Source organism: Oncorhynchus masou, chromosome 10 (genome assembly GCF_036934945.1).
Source record: "Oncorhynchus masou masou isolate Uvic2021 chromosome 10, UVic_Omas_1.1, whole genome shotgun sequence".
Classification (NCBI taxonomy): domain Eukaryota; kingdom Metazoa; phylum Chordata; class Actinopteri; order Salmoniformes; family Salmonidae; genus Oncorhynchus; species Oncorhynchus masou.
The window spans coordinates 15,266,533-15,284,029 of NC_088221.1; the positions used below are offsets into that span (position 1 = coordinate 15,266,533).

The 17,497-nt window shown below is 42.9% G+C and overlaps 1 pseudogene; it reads left to right on the plus strand.

Moving 5' to 3' along the window:
* The window catches only part of LOC135546822 (myosin-IIIb-like), a 100,276-nt pseudogene that overhangs the window by 53,015 nt on the left and 29,764 nt on the right, over window positions 1-17,497 (plus strand).

A 17,497-nucleotide genomic window follows, 5' to 3' on the forward strand; every position in this document is an offset into this window, starting at 1 on the left:
GAAAATTGTATTTGATGTAATCAATTTATTTCTTCTGTCGCACAATATATTAATATGAATTGTGTATTTCTCTGGGTTTTTAGCATGTACGTACATCAACCAAGTTGTATCTACATTAATAACCAGGTAATATAAACACGACTAGTGTCAGGATCATTTGTGTATGTTTTGAATTATTAGGTATCCTCGGCTTATTGGTGAAAACATGCAAGTAAAATGGTGTGTTGTGGGTTTGTAATGTTTATGTGTATTAACTTAAACACTTGCAAGTGAACGTACATACATTTTATAATGCCTATTTTGCAAATGTGTATTAGCTTGGAGACTAGTATCTAATAAAGTCAGCAAAAAAAGAAACGTCCTCTCACTGTCAACAGTGTTAATTTTCAGCAAACTTGACATGTGTAAATATTTGTATGAACATAACAAGATTCAACAACTGAGACATAAACTGAACAAGTTCCACAGACATATGACTAACAGAAATGGAATAATGTGTCACTGAACAAAGGGGGTGTCAAAATCAAAAGTATCAGTCATTATCTGGTGTGGCCACCAGCTGCATGAAGTACTGCAGTGCATCTCCTCATGGACTGCACCAGATGTGCCAGTTCTTGCTGTGAGAAGTTACTCCACTCTTCCACCAAGGCACCTGCAAGTTCCTGGACATTTCTGGGGGGAATGGCCCTAGCCCTCAACCTCCGATACAACAGGTCCTAGACGTGCTCAATGTGATTGAGATCCAGGCTCTTCGCTGGCCATGGCAGAACACTGACATTCCTGTCTTGCAGGAAATCATGCACAGAACAAGCAGTATGGCTGGTGGCATTGTCATGCTGGTGGCTCATGTCAGGATGAGCCTGCAGGAAGGGTACCACATGAGTGAGGAGGATGTCTTCCCTGTAACACACAGCGTTGAGATTGCCTGGAATGACAACAAGCTCAGTCCGATGATGCAGTGACACACCACCCCAGACCATGACGGACCCTCCACCTCCAAATCGCTCCCACTCCAGAGTACAGGCCTCGGTGTAACGCTCATTCCTTCGAAGATAAACGCGAATCCGACCATCACCCCTGGTGAGACAAAATCGCAACTCGTCAGTGAAGAGCACTTTTTGCCAGTCCATTCTGCTCCAGTGAGGGTGGATTTGTGCCCATAGGCGACATTGTTGCCGGTGATGTCTGGTGAGGACCTGCCTTACAACAGGCCTACAAGCCCTCAGTCCAGCCTCTCTCAGCTTATTGCGGACAGTCTGAGCACTGATGGAGGGATTGTGCATTCTTGGTGTAACTCGGGCAGTTGTTGTTGCCATCTTGTACCTGTCCCGCAGGTGTGATGTTCAGATGTACCGATCGTGTGCAGGTGTTGGTACTGACCCTGCGAGGACGATCAGCAGTCCGTCCTGTCTCCCTGTAGCTCTGTCTTAGGCGTCTCACAGTACGGACATTGGAATTTATTACCCTGGCCACACCTGCAGTCCTCATGCCTCCTTGCAGCATGCCTAATGCACATTCACACAGAGCAGGGAGCAGGGAGCAGGGACCTTGGGCATCTTTCTCTTGGTGTTTTTCAGAGTCAGTAGAAAGGCCTCTTTAGTGTCCTAAGTTTTCATGACTGTGACCTTAATTGCCTACCGTCTGTAAGCTGTTAGTGTCTTAATGACCGTTCCACAGCTGCATGTTCATTAATTGTTTATGGTTCATTGAACAAGCATTGGAAACAGTGTTTAAATAATTTACAATGAAGATCTGTGAAGTTTGGATTTTTACGAATACTCTTTGAAAGACAAGGTCCTGAAAAAGGGATTTTTTATTTTTTTGCTGAGTGTATATATAGATGGTAAAACACTATTAACACACTGTATATTTATCTATAGTTCTGTGGTATGAGCCATGTGGCTTTGAAGTCATCTCTTTGTCGTGGCAACCTTATTTTACCGCAGAGAAAATGTCAATACTGTATATAGGTCTATGTACCTTTTATTGTAAATACACAAGCTTACATTTCAAACATACAAGAAGTGGTCACAGACTGATTGTAATACATTACAAATAATTTCTATTCATGTACTATGCAAGTCTGTATGTTCCGAGTTAGTGCATTCTCTGCATCAACCAGTACAGTACATTTAACTCCATATAGTTTTCTGCACGTAATTCCGCTGTGATGTTTGAAATGGTACATGTTGGTTCAACATATTTCACAACTCCAAGACAGTACGATGTTCCTCTCTTCATGTTAAGACATTCTCTTAAGAATTGACATGTTCCTTCAGCCGTGCAGCAGGATGACACAACGTGCCCTTTGTTCTCTTTTAGTAGTCTGCCTTTCATCCCACTGGGTTGCATTCCTCTATGCTTCGTCAGGGTGCCAAGCTAGTCCTCCATCTACAGTGCATTCGGAAAGTATTCAGGTACCTTGCCTTTTTCCCTATTTTGTTACGGTACAGCCTTATTCTAAAATGGATTTTTAAAAATGTGACTCATCAATCTACACACAATACCCCATAATGACAAAGCAAAACCAGGTTTTTGGAGATTTTTGCAAATTTCTCAAATATAAAAAACTATCACAATTACATAAGTATTCAGACCCTTTACTCAGTACTTTGTTGAAGCACCTTTGGCAGCGTTTGGGTATGACGCTACAAGCTTGGCACAACTGTATTTGAGGAGTTTCTCCCATTCTTCTCTCTCGATCCTCTCAAGCTCTGTCAGGTTGGATGGGGAATGTCACTGCACAGTTATTTTCAGGTCTCTCCAGACATGTTTGATCGGGTTCAAGTCCGGGCTCTGGCTGCGCCACTCAAGCACATTCAGAGACTTGTCCCGAAGCCACTCTTGCGTTGTCTTGGCTGTGTGCTTAGGGTCATTGTCCTGCTGGAAGGTGAACCTTCACCCCAGTTTGAGGTCAAGGATCTCTCTGTACTTTGTTCCATTCATCTTTCCCTCAATCATGATTAGTCTCCCAGTCCCTGCTGCTGAAAACATCCCCACATCATGATGCTGCTGCCACCACCATTCTTCACCGTAGATTGTTTCCATGTTTCCTCAAGACGTGACACTTGGCATTCAGGCCAAAGAGTTCAAACTTGGTTTCATCAGACCAGAGAATCTTGTTTCTCATGGTTTGAGATTCCTTTCGGTGCCTTTTGGCAAACTCCAAGTGGGCTGTCATGTGCCTTTTACTAAGGAGTGGCTTCCGTCTGGCCACTCTACCAGAAAGGCCTGATTGGTGGAGTGATGCAGAGATGGTTGTCCTTCTGTAAGGTTCTCCGAAATCCACAGAGAAACACTGGAGCTCTGGCAGAGTGACCATCGGGTTCTTGGTCACATCCCTGACCAAGGCTCTTCTCCCCCGATTGCTCAGTTTGGCCGGGCGACCTTCTCTCCTTAAGAATGATGGAGGCCATTGTGTTCTTAGGAACCTTCAATGCTGGAGAACATTTTTGGTACCCTTTCCACGATCTGTGCTTCGACACAATCTTGTCTCTGAGATCTACGGACAATTCTTTCGACGTCATGGCTTGGTTTTTGCTCTGACATGCACTGTCAACTATAGGACCTTTATATAGACAGGTGTGTGCCTTTTCCAAGTCCTGTCCAATCAATTTAATTACCACAGGTGGCTCCAATCAAGTTGTCGAAACATCTCAAGGATGATCAATGGAAACGGGATGCGCCTGAGCTCAATTTCAAGTCTCATAGCAAAGGGTCTGAATACTTATGTAAATAAGGTATTTCTGTTTTTTACAATAAGGCTGTAACCTAATAAAATGTGAAAAAGGGAAGGGGTCTGAATACTTTCTGAATGTACTGTATATGTCTAAGCATGAATCTTAAGTAATACTTTTGTATAGTTTCTCTAATCACAGGGAATGTTTTGAGTCAGCAGTCAGATTCTGATACCCCTTTACTTTGATACCACAAGTCACATAAGTATATTCTTTGATAATGTTGTATCACTAAAAGCCAATTATGCCATGGTTTTGATGATTGATCTGCTTTGACAGTAGTGGATGGCATTTAACATGAACTGCCTCTGGATTAGTCTCTGTGCGTAAATGGTGCTGGTTATGGGGGGCGAGGGTTATGGCTGCCATAATCTCATTTGCTTAGTTGCTGACTTGGGTTTCCAGATCACATTTATTCAAAAACGAGAGCGGGAGAGCAGGAGAGATATCCACCAAGCCTCTGCAAACTCAGCTTTGCGAGGCTGCTCTCTTACAACTTTGATTGTCCCCTGTGTCGACAGCTCGATCCACAGCATCTGAAGGACAAGGCTCGCACTGGCACTCATAAAAGAATGTAGGGAGGTGTCATATTGAACGCGGGATTGCTTTTTAATCCCGGGTACATTGACTATTCTTGTCAATAGAAACCCAATACAACTGCCAGCTTGAGCTTTTTTTCTATATGATTCTTGCTGGGCTTAATTTTCAACGTGAACGCACAGATGCCAGGGAAGGCTTTTTCTCATTTTCTCCCTCTGTGTATCTGTGGCGACAGCCCATGCCAAGAGCAACACGCATGAAGCAGAAACGATCAGTGTGATCCTCCAGCACCGCCTGCTCCCTAAGACGGGATGACCTGATAGGAGATGGACCCCCTCACTTCCTCCTATCCACCCCTACAGCCTCTCGTGATTAACCCTCTGGTGAATACATACCGTTTTGTACAGTTGTGATGATGACTCCGAATATTGAGAATAGCCACGGTTGGGTTTTCAGTAAGAGGATGTTATCTGGTTTTAAAAAGGAAGATTTAGTGGAAAGGTGCAGGCTTAGTTAGAGAGGTGATTTACCTGAGCGATTGACAAAACGTTTTTGCTGATGGCCCATGCACGTTGTAAGGCATGAGCCTACATACTTGACTCAAAAACAGATTCCATTGCCTTTAAAGTGCAACGGTGACTTCTTCCCACTCCGTATGTGCTCAGTGTCAATGCTACACTAGTATTACCAACAGACAGAAACCAAACGTTTCATCTCAATCTGTCATTGACTTTACCACAGTCTTGTGATTTAAGGTTTGCTTTTATGCTGGACATCTCAGGTGCTGGTATGTTTCAAGAAAGGAAATCTGTGAGCGGAGTGACAGTTAAGCACTAATCATGTAGTCATAAGGGAATAGGGAATCACAAGGAGAATGAATTAATAAGAGCTGCCGAGGGAATACATGTAGAAAGAAGTGAGAGTGTCCGTTGCGAGGCTTAGGTACAACTGTCATAGCGTCCCTCATCATCAAAACACAGCCCCTTCATCTCCCCTTGGTGGTGTCATGGCAAGTGAGAGGCGTGAAAGCACAGCGACACTTGATGGGCCCGTTCGACACTCAGCCGCTAATTCATCATGACAAATGTGCTCAGATGATCTGGCCCAGCAGCACTAATGGGGAGAGGAGAGACCGACTCCAATTAATCCATCCAGCTTTACTTTGGGCTAATTGGAGCGCGTCCCTGCTTCTGCACTGGCCTAGCAGCTACCTGACACCATTTATCTGTGGGCACCATTTTGAGAGATCCATTTTTGTGTGTTTGGCTGAGGCCTGTAAGATGTTTCTTTTATTTTTCCACAGAAGAGCTCTTCTCAAATTTGACTGACTGCCTCAATTTGGTCTTACGTAGCAAAATTTGATTATTTATTTTTTTACATTGGATACAAGTAGAGACTATGAGCTAGAAAATGGTATATCATGCTCTGCAGTTGAGGAACAATGGGAAAGTAATTCTGCTTTGAAAGTTGATAAACTTGTAACCTCACTTTTGAGAAAATGGCCCTAGAATGTTTTAGTACACCTACTGGAGAGCTCTTCTTTGTCTACACCCATTCAGCATCGTCCACACCCTCTTAAGCCTTAGCCCCACCCATCTCCATAAGGATTCACAAGTGAGGCCATGTGCTAAACAGAGTGAGTAGTTTAGTAAACAACGAAAGATTTCAAGACTAAAAGTGGTAAAAGTAGTAGCCTACAATAAGGAAAAACCCCAGGTAAAAAATACACTATATAGTCCTTTGCCTATATCCTAATTTGTGACAACCCTCCCACTGTCTGCCGAATTATTTCTCTTTGCTTTTGTTTTCCTTAATAAGATGTCGGTGGGCAGAGCCAGGAGGGTCGTCACCAAAATGGGACACACATGAGCTCGGGTGTGTCCCAGGGATAAATATACCTTTCCTTCATACATTGAGGAGACTCTCTCCACACAGACACACTTTTGTTTTTCGTTGTGGCAATTTTGGGGCCTCTTTTTGTTCATTTGTTTTGGCACTTCTCAACACCCCTCATTATCACCAACTATGCACGCATCCACTCATTCATGCAGACACAGGAGGCAGATGGTTTGAGTCTCTGATATTTATTGTACAACAAGGGGCAGGCAAGAGGCAGGTCGAGGACAGGCAAAAGTTCACAAACCAGGTTGGAGTCCAAGCAGTACAGGGCGGCAAGCAGGCTCGAGGGCAGGCTGAATGGTCAACCAGGCGGGCTTAGTGTCAGGGCAGGCAAGAGGTCAAAACCAGGACGACAAAAAAAAGAGACTAGGAAAACAGGAACTCGGAAAACACGCTAGTAATCTTGACAAGGCAAACAGGCAACAGACAAACAGAGAACACAGATATACACACACTGAGGGTAATAGGGAAGATGGGTGACACCTGGAGGGGGGTGGAGACAATCACAAGGACAGATGAAACAGATCAGGGTGTGACAACACTACTGACTACACACTCACCATTGTTATTTAATAAATATGTTTGTCATTTCTGTATCTTCGTGTTGTCTCCCTCTTTGTTACGGGCTACGAGCTGGTTCGTAACAAATCTGACTTTGATACAGGTCATGTTCTTCACATTACTGTCTCTGGTAAACACACACAATATCAAATAAAATCTAAGTTTTGTTTGTCACTTGCACAGGATACAGAAGGTATAAACGGTACAGTGAAATGGTTACTTGCGTAGTAGTAATATCAAAAACAGGAAGTGAGAAGATAATATTTGCATTTGGTTTTACTTGCATTTAAGAGCAGTTGGAGGCCACAGAAGGAGTGTTGTATGGCATTGAAGCTTGTTTGAAGGTTTAACACAGTGTCCAAAGAAGGGCCAGAAGTATACAGAATGTTGTTGTCTGCGTAGAGATTCACCAGCAGCAAGAGTGACATCATTAGTATATACAGAGAAAAGAGTCATCCCGAGAATTGAACCCTGTGGCACCCCCATAGAGACTGCCAGAGGTCTGGACAACAGGCCCTCTGATTTGACACACTGAACTCTACCTGAGAAATAGTTGGTGAACCAGGCGAGGCAATCATTTGAGAAACCAAGGCAGTTGATTCTGCCGATAAGAATGTGGTGATTGACAGAGTCGTCCTTGGCCAGGTCGATGAAGACGGCTGCACAGTACTGTCTTTTATCAATGGCGGTTAATGATATCGTTTAGTACCTTGAGCGTGGCCGAGGTGCACCCATGACCAGCTCTGAAACCAGATTGCATAGCGGAGATGGTAAGGTGGGATTCAAAATGTTCGGTGATCTGTTTGTTAACTTGGCTTTCGAAGACTTTAGATGCCAGTTTACATTCAAATGCCTCTCCTGTGACATATGCTTAGTTTCCTGAAACGAGTATGTTATGGATTCTAATTTTAAAAATTGTCACATATTCCAAATAAAAACAAGTGTAGACTACCTGTGAAATGCTTACTTGCGAGAAAAAAACAACTTTGTTCTAAAACTCGTCAGTCTATTATTGTTTTGAGAAATGAAGGCAATTCCATGCGAGAAATTGCCAAGAAAGATCTCGTACACATCTGTGTACTACTCCCTTCACAGAACAGAACATGGAATAGCCTTAATTTCTCAGAACAAGAATAGACTGACGAGTTTCAGAATAAAGTTCTTTGTTTCTGGCCATTTTGAGCCTGTAATTGAACCCACGAATGCTGATGCTCCAGATACTCAACTAGTCTAAAGAAGGCCAGCTTTATTGCTTCTTTAAACCAGGACAACAGTTTTCAGCTGTGCTAACATAATTGCAAAAGGGTTGTCTAGTGATCAATTAGCCTTTTTAAAATGATTAGCTTGGTTTAGCTAACACAATTGGTACACAGGAGTGATGGTTTCTGATAATGGGCCTCTGTACGCCAATGTAGATATTCCATAACAAATCTGCCGTTTTCAGCTCAGAAGACAATTCCACCATTAACAATGTCTACACTGTATTTCTGATCAATTTTATGTTATTTTAATGGACAAAAAATTTGCTTTTCTTTCAAAAACAAGGACATTTCTAAGTGACCCCAAACTTTTGAACAGTAGTGTGTGTGTGTATATATAGCCTCAATAAGGAAAATATCTAAAATATATATACATACATATATACATGTTGTTTTAGCAAATCAATCAATCCAAATTGTGCAGTGGCCATTTGGTGAAACAAAACACCAAAAAGTTGAATGACATTCAGAGATTGTCAAGCCATGCCTTCAATACTGGTTAGGCCTACAAAGTAGGGATTGATGTATTTTCTGTTTGTCGCGATTGACAAAGTCTATTTATTGTGGTGTTGAAAACACAAACCATGATATTGAAGCTCTGGATGTTGTTATGCTTTGTTTCTTGGTTGTGTGGTGTATTAGCACAGAGACCAGTTGGTGGAAAATTTGTTGCATATATTTAATATAACTATTAATATGGCATCCACATGTAGAAAATCTGATTTCCCCGTAGCTGATCATTGTCTGCAGCCGGCTCTGATTGTAGTGTAAATGAAACAGGCAGGGAAAGTGAGCTTGTCCCTAGGGTGCTTGGCGAACCCTCAACCTTCTGGCCCGTAGCCCTACGGGAGATCAACTGTGCCACAAAAACAAGTGACACAGTCGATAGCCACATTTATAAATTCAGGGTTGCTACAGTTATTGTTATTTGTGGCCAAAAACATTATTTTGAGTTCATGTGGAGGGGGAGGGTGTGCATTTTTTTTTTACAGTCAGGACCAGCCCCCCCAGTAAATGTCAAACTGTCCCTCATGTGTTTTGTCAGACATAAATTGTAATTTCTGTCATTCCATTTCTTAGCCCTGTTTACAAGCCAGCAGTGGGATACAAGGTGGTATGCTGTTGCATGATTTCATAATTTATGCAATACTGTGCTTCTGTGCATTTTCTGTTTGTTTGCGGTAGTGGTGTGTGGGTAAAATCACTGTGGAAGCCAAGCCAGGGAAAAAAATACATATTACAACCCGTGTGTTGTGATAATTGTGTTGTTTGCTCTATAACCTGTTAGTTCATATGCCTCTACTAATCCAGCACCATTTCAACATCATCTAATCACCTATGCTTAGTCTAATACAGTGACAACTAAAAGATACCAAAACTATTTTGTCCAATCAACGTAAGCTATATAAATATGATGTGGCTGTCGATGGTACAGGTGTGTGTGTGTGTGTGTGTGTGTGTGTGTGTGTGTGTGTGTGTGTGTGTGTGTGTGTGTGTGTGTGTGTGTGTGTGTGTGTGTGTGTGTGTGTGTGTGTGTGCATGCTTGCAAGTAGAATAAAACATGTTAACTCACCCTACTTGTAGAGGAATGGCAGCAATGCCATCCTCTTCTTTTTCATGTTGATGAAATTGTCTATAACTCTGTCATACAGAGTCACACTAAATGCGGAAGACACATTTCAGTTGAATACCTTCGGTTGTACAACTGACTAGGTATCCCCCTTTCCTTTTAGTTTTTGTTGTCCTAGGCTACCTGGCTAAAATGCTTGCTTGCTAGCCTAACTTCCTTTCACGGGCAAATATGCACCAGCCTACTACATCTAGCTACATGTTTAACATCCATCCTCTCAGGCTAGGGGCACAATGTATATGTTTATGATTGATCAGAATTGTTGTTATAATCATTGGCCAGTATGGAAAATTAAGTAAAACCACAAGTCCAAATCCCTATCTCCATCCATGGCTAAATAATGAATGGGACGATTTTAGCTAGCTAGCTAACCACCGGAAGACAACAACAACAACAATTCAATTTTTTTCTGTCTATGACGTTTGGATTGTGATGATGTCATTGGTGTGAAGGCAAATCCAACCTGGCTTCCCTTTACACTTTTTTTTGGTGTGCCAGGACCATTCACAACTGTGCTTACTCAGTTTAGCTCAACCCTGATTGGCTATTATTTTATATATAAAAAATTATCAGGGAGACCAAATGCTTGCAAGCTTCCCTTGCATTCAATGCTAGCTAAACTAAAAAAAGAAACGTCCTCTCACTGCCAACTGCGTTTATTTTCAGCAAACTTAACATGTGTAAATATTTGTATGAACATAACAAGATTCAACAACTGAGACATAAATTGAACATGTTTCACAGACGTGACTAACAGAAATTGAATAATGTGTCCCTGAACAAAGGGTGGGTCAAAATTGAAAAGTAACAGTCAGTGTCTGGTGTGGCCACCAGCTGCATTAAGTACTGCAGTGCATCTCCTCCTCATGGACTGCACCAGATGTGCCAGTCTTTGCTGTGAGATGTTACCCCACTCTTCCACCAAGGCACCTGCAAGTTCCCGGACATTTCTGGGGGGAATGTCCCCAGGCCCCCCCTCTCTGATCCAACAGGTCCCAGACGTGCTCAATGGGATTGAGATCCAGGCTCTTCGCTGGCCATGGCAGAACACTGACGTTCCTGTCTTGCAGAAAATCACGCACAGAACGAGCAGTATGGCTGGTGGCATTGTCATGCTGGAGGGTCATGTCAGGATGAGCCTGCAGGAAGGGTAGTACATAAGGGAGGAGGATGTCTTCCCTGTAACACACAGCGTTGAGATTGCCTGCAATGACAACAAGCTCAGTCCGATAATGCTGTGACACACCACCCCAGACCATGAAGGACCCTCCACCTCCAAATCGATCCCGCTCCAGAGTACAGGCCTCGGTGTAAAGCTCATTCCTTTGACAATGAACGTGAATTCGACCATCATCCCTGGTGATGTTACACGTGGTCTGCCACTGTGAGGACGATCAGCTGTCCGTCCTGTCTCCCTCTAGCTGTCTTAGACATCTCACAGTATGGACATTGCAATTTATTGCCCTGGCCACATCTGCAGTCCTCATGCCTCCTTGCAGCATAACTAATGCACGTTCACGCAGATGAGCAGGGACCTTGGGCATCTTTATTTTGGTGTTTTTCAGAGTCAGTAGAAAGGCCTCTTTAGTGTCCTAAGTTTTCATGACTGTGACCTTAATTGCCTACCATCTGTAAGCTGTTAGTGTCTTAATGACCGTTCCACAGTTGCATGTTCATTAATTGTTTATGGTTCATTGAACAAGCATGGGAAACAGTGTTTAAACCCTTTACAATGAAGATCTGTAAAGTTATTTGGATTTTTACGAATAATCTTTGAAAGACTGGGTCCTGAAAAAGGGACATTTCTTTGTGTGGCAACAATGTCATACTCTTTCTGACCAAAATGTGTGACTGTCGGACCCTAAACACAATGTCATTGTTATTACCGTTGAATAAATGACTATATTCTGTTTCAAATCATATGTTGTGGGCTGTCTTGACTACAGCTGTGTGTGTGATGTGACAACACATTCCTTTGGCATGAAGTGAAGCCTTTTGGCAAGAGCAGGACGTTCCTGTTAGACTTGATCGGACTTTTAATTAATCCATGGCAAATGGATTTCTATCACTCCAGAGATGCGAAACTGTATGAGTCATACTGTAGAATATGAACGGATTGTTTGTCCGTTGGAACAAGAAAAGTGTGATTTCAGGCCATAGTTGTTTTAGGTGAATCATTCTCAGCTATTTTTTTAATTTTTTATCTTTATTTAACCAGGCAAGTCAGTTAAGAACAAATTCTTATTTTCAATGACGGCCTAGGAACAGTGGGTTAACTGCCTGTTCAGGGGCAGAACGACAGATTTGTATCTTGGCAGCTCAGGGATTGACCTAAAGTGTTGTAATTATCATGAAAGGAATGACCTCATCTTAGTCCATTTGAAGTACGGGTCTATGAAATCCAGGATGTTTTCCTCGGAGTGTGTACTGCAGCCTGGTTAATGCTGCCTCCTGTTTCTGGAGACGTATTTTTCTAAGGTGTGTGTGGCACATCTGTGTGTGTGTGGCACATCTGTGCAGCTATTGTTTATTCATGGCGTAAAACCCTTTGAAATGTGTTAAGATACTTCCCACTCATTATAAAAAATCCTGCCACCCATGGATTAGGACTTTGATGTCACCAATCCTGCTTCAAAGGCTTATTTCGCTGCTATTAATCACAGTTTAGCCTCTGAAGATATAGCCAGAGAAAACATTTGGACATCTTGTGCAGAAACTTTGAAATGTTTCAGACTGTCTTGCATACGCTTGGTTCATATCCTCTCGTCCGTGTGCAGGAGGGACTGTAGCACCCCCTGTGCAGACAGCTGTACTGCTGATTCCATACAATCCAGCTCAGAATGGTCCTAAACTGCCCTTTCTGTCTACCTGAAGGATTACCCAACACACTGGTCCACAATGGAACTGGCCTACTCTTAGAGTCATGCTTGTTGAAAGCAGGAGTTAACTTGATTTTTCTCTCTATGGCAACTGTAATACTCTGGGTACAGTAGTTAACTTTTTCTATTGAAAGGATTGCTCTGTATAATAGACCGTATACTGTCAATACAGGTAACTGCCAAAATAAAGGAAACACCAACATAAAGTGTCTTCATAGGGCGTTGGGCCACCATGAGCCAGAACAGCTTCAATGCATAGATTATACAAGTGTCTGGAACTCTATTGCAGGGATACAACAGCATTCTTCCACGAGAAATTCCATAATTTGGTGTTTTGTTGATGGTGGTGGAAAACTCTGTCTCAAGCGCCGCTCCAGAATCTCCCATAAGTGTTCAATTGGGTTGACTGGTTACTGAGACGACCAGGGCATATGGTTTACATCATGTTCATGCTCATCAAACCATTCAGTGACCACTCGGGCCCTGTGGATGGAGGCATTGCCATCCTATAGGGGGGCATTGTCATGCTAGCCAAAATAATGGCCTGCCAAGCAGTTTTATACATGACCCTAAGCATGATGGGTTGTTATTTGCTTCATTAACTCAGGACCCACACCTGTGAGGAAGCACCTGCTTTCAATATACTTTATGTCCCTCATTTACTCAAGTTTTCATGACCTGTATGTGGTATTGTATTGACTTGTTGCTTTCTGTATTGGTTTGAACAGGTCATCTGGCCACTTCCAGGGCGAGAGTCAATGCTGCCTCAAGGTCAATGTCACCCCAGCTCAGCTCAGCTCAGGACACCAAAAAGTGGGCTCTCTCTCCCTTAACCCTTTATACAACTCAAAAAACATCATGGTGGTGGCTATTATTTCATCCAAGTTGAGACCATATCACTCCTTATATACGTTTACAGGCATTGCATCAAAAACAAACAGTAGAAATCAAACACGACGTAGCATTCGCATGTGACTTCCAATTAAAGCAGATCGATTTGAATCCTTTGAACACTGAGAACCATTTGAGTCCATTTGCACCATGCTCTACCTTTAACTGCGACCCCCCCCCCCCCTCCTGGCACGACAAGGATGAATTGTCAAAGGGGGCATATCTCAGTGGTCCCCTCTGTCAACAGCTGGTGAGGAAGGAGGCTTTAAATGCTGACTGCTGATACAGCTTGCTCTTACAATTCCTGTTGTAAAGAACAACATGTTGAATTGTTGAGGTTTGATGGATGTTAAAGGCCTCTAGACAGCGTGAGGTCACAGTTAGGCCATAAACAATTACATCCTGCTACAGCCCTCTGAAAAGGCTATCTGGGGTTATACCTCACCTATAAACTAGTGTAGTAAACCTGACTTTTGCACGTTCCCCCTCAGTGTTGCACTTAGTGTACCATAAAAGTAATTGTCAGCGATTTATACAAATAATACTCTGCTGCTCTATTCATCTCTCACTGTCTGAACTAACCTCATTTAAGGAGAACCATTCACTACAATCATAATGTCCAGTTAAGATTTTGTCCATTGTCAAATATTGTATATTAAGAAAATACTTCTCACGTTAGGATTTTTTGTTGTACCCCTTAAAGGGGATGTCAGATTATTTCTTCTTCTCTATACTCTTGTAATGTCCTTTCTTTCCATGTTTCTCAACAACACCTTCCTGTATTCAGTCTCCCAAATACCTATTGAAGGTAAGAACAGCCTATGGTTTACAATGCATTCGGAAATAATTCAGACCCCTTGAATTTTTCCACATTTTGTTACGTTACAGCTTTATTCTAAAATGTGTTAAATTGGTTTCCCCCCCTCATTAATCTACACACAATACCTCATAATGGCAAAGCAAAAAAGTATATATATTTTTTTTTTGCAAATGTATATATATTTTTTTAAATGATTCAGACCCGTTACTTTGTTGAAGCACCTTTTGCAGCGATTACAGTCTCGTATCTCCTTGGGCATGACTCTACAAGCCTGGCATACCTGTATTTAGGGAATTTCTCCCATTCTTCTCTGCAGATCCTCTCAAGCTCTGTCAGGTTGGATGGGGAGCGTCGCTTCACAGCTATTTCCAGGTCTCTCCAGAGATGTTAGATCTGGTTCATATATGGGCTCTGGCTGGGGCACACAAGGGCATTCAGAGACTTGTCCCGAAGCCGCTCCTGCGTTGTCTTGGCTGTGTGCTTAGGGTCATTGTCATGTTGGAATGTGAACCTTCACCGCAGTCTTAAGTCCTGAGCCCTCTGAAGCAGGTTTTAATCAAGAATCTCTCTGTACTTTGCTTCGTTCATCTTTCCCTCAATCCTGACTAGTCTCCCAGTCCCTGCTGCTGAAAAACATCCCCACCGCATGATGCTGCCACCGCCATGCTTCACCGTAGCGATGGTGCCAGGTTTCCTCCAGACGTGACGCTTGGCATTCAGGCCAAAGAGTTCAATCTTCGTTTCATCAGACCAGAGAATCTTGTTTCTCATGGTCTGAGAGTCCTTTAGGTGAGTGGGCTGTCATGTGTCTTTTATTGAGTAGTGGCTTCCGTCTGGCCACTCTACCAAAAAGGTCTGATTGGTGGAGTGCTGCAGAGATGTTTGTCCTTCTGTAAGGTTCTCCCATTTCCACAGAGGAACTCTGGACTTTCAGAGTGACCATCGGGTTCTTGGTCACCTCCCTGACCAAGGCCCTTCTCTTCTGGTTGCTTAGTTTGGCCAGGTGCCCAGCTCTTGGAAGAATCTTTGTGATTCCAAACTTCTTCCTTTTAAGAATGATGGAGGCCACTGTTGTTATTGGGGACCTTCAATGCTGCAGACATTTTTTAGTACCCTTCCCCTGGTCTGTGCCTCAACACAATCCTGTCTCTGAGCTCTACAGACAATCCCTTCGACCTCATGGTTTGGTTTTTGCTCTGATATGCACTGTCAACTGTGGGACCTTTATATAGACAGGTGTGTGCCTTTCCAAATCATGTCCAATCAATTGAATTTACCACAGGTAGACTCCAATAAAGTTGTAGAAACATCTCAAGGATGATCAATGGAAACAGGATGCAGCTGAGCTCAATTTCGAGTCTCATAGTAAAGGGTCTGAATACTTATGTAAATAAGGTACCTCTGTTTTTTTTATATACATTTGCACACAAAAAAATACAAGCTGTTTTCCCTTTGTCATTATCATCAATGTTTAAAATATATATAAATATTTTAGAATGAGGTTGTAATGTAACAGAATGTAGAACAAGGTCTGAATACTTTCCAAATGCACTGTATCTTAAACCTCATCTTTCTTGAGTCTTAATGATAGACCAAAGGTAACATGTTGCGGGGTCACTTACGCTGGGGTTTGACATTGTGCCATTTTAATGCAGTCTTTGGAAAAGCATCAAACCACCTTATGAGCTACAGCAGTGGTTCCCAACCAGGGGTACTTGACGTATCCACGGGGGTTACTTGAGAAGACTCATGAGACCATTGGCCTACTGGTAAAATACACATGAGGGGGCACTTCAGGGGTACTCTGGGCAGAGCAACATTGACTTGGTGGTACAGGAACAGAGAAACGAACCACTCGGCTACACTGTACCTGCTCTGTGAGAAGAAAGTACATGGTAACGGTTAGTCAAACTCTGAAATGTGACTGATGTAAAATGCTCAATCAAAGTCGGTGGAAAGTTCGAAACAGTTAACCGATGAGAAGTTCATAAAAGTTATCATTGCAAAACAATGATGGAACTGGTGCAGTCGTGTGGACGGCCCTTGTTAAAAGACATGAACAGAAGTAGTTGAACAGAAAGGGGATAATTGCTGGTAGTTCTATCTGAACAGTGTTGAACATAGTAAACTGTCAGAACATCCAATTGCTCCATGAAGTTATTCAGAAAATGTTTGACATACCTTTCCCCCTGTGCTAAGATCAAATAAAGTATTAAGATATGCACTTTGCTGTGTAGACTTACTATGAAATATAGATTGAGTCATACATTTGATTGAAGCCATGATGTGCGAGGACCATTAAAATGCTTATATTGCGTCCTCGTTAACCCGTTGTTAGAAGGACTATCTGGTTTGGGATGTCAAGCCTCATTATACAGAGCAGCGTTAGCTGCAATTCTCCCATGGCCCTACACTGTTGGCTTTAAGTGTTTATGGTGCTGCTGCCCTACAGAGACAACACCGAACAAGCAACAATGTACTGTTTTCCATCCCATTGTGAGGTAGGAATTATGGTGACAGCTTGTGTTTAGGTGGACACCATGGAGATGATGCGGCACCCTGAGGAAACCACCAACATGAGACAGACAGTGGCCTCCTACTTCCGGGTATACATCTCCCTAACCATCATCATCATCACTATACCCAATCATTCCATTTCAGCAATGTTTTTCATTTAACTCTAATACAGTACAGAAATAGAAAAGGGTTTTCATTTTTGGGTCGATTTATATCCACCAGTGAATAAGAATGTCAGTAAGAAGATTGTTTTGCTGACACAATGACAAACCAGCGTCAGCACGATATCTGGGAATTCCACAATGACCGTAGGAAATAATGCATAATGCAAATAATAATCCCTGTTTTCTTGTTTGCTCCGCCCCCGTCGCCTTGCTTTGTCTCCTCACTGCGTTGGCAGCACTCCCTGATGGATCTGCTGTCTAAGATGGTGGTGGGTTGGCCCCACTGTGCGCTGCATAAAGCCCAACGATGACAGACAGGCGCTGGGTTCCTGTAAGGGGAGGGTGCAGCTGCGTTACGCTGGGGTCCTGGAGACAGTGAACATCCGCCACCAGGGCTACTCCCACCACATCCTGTTTGGAGAGTTTGTTAACAGGTAACAACCGCGCTCTACTGGGCGCCGGGGCGCTAGCTGTGCACTCACGCTGAGTGCTGACACGACCCCAGAGTTAGAGCAGAACAAGTGCACGGCGTGTGCTACATCACACAAAACACAGCTTCTTTAATTGGAAAGGAGTCCAAACTTGAGCAGAGCAAGCGGC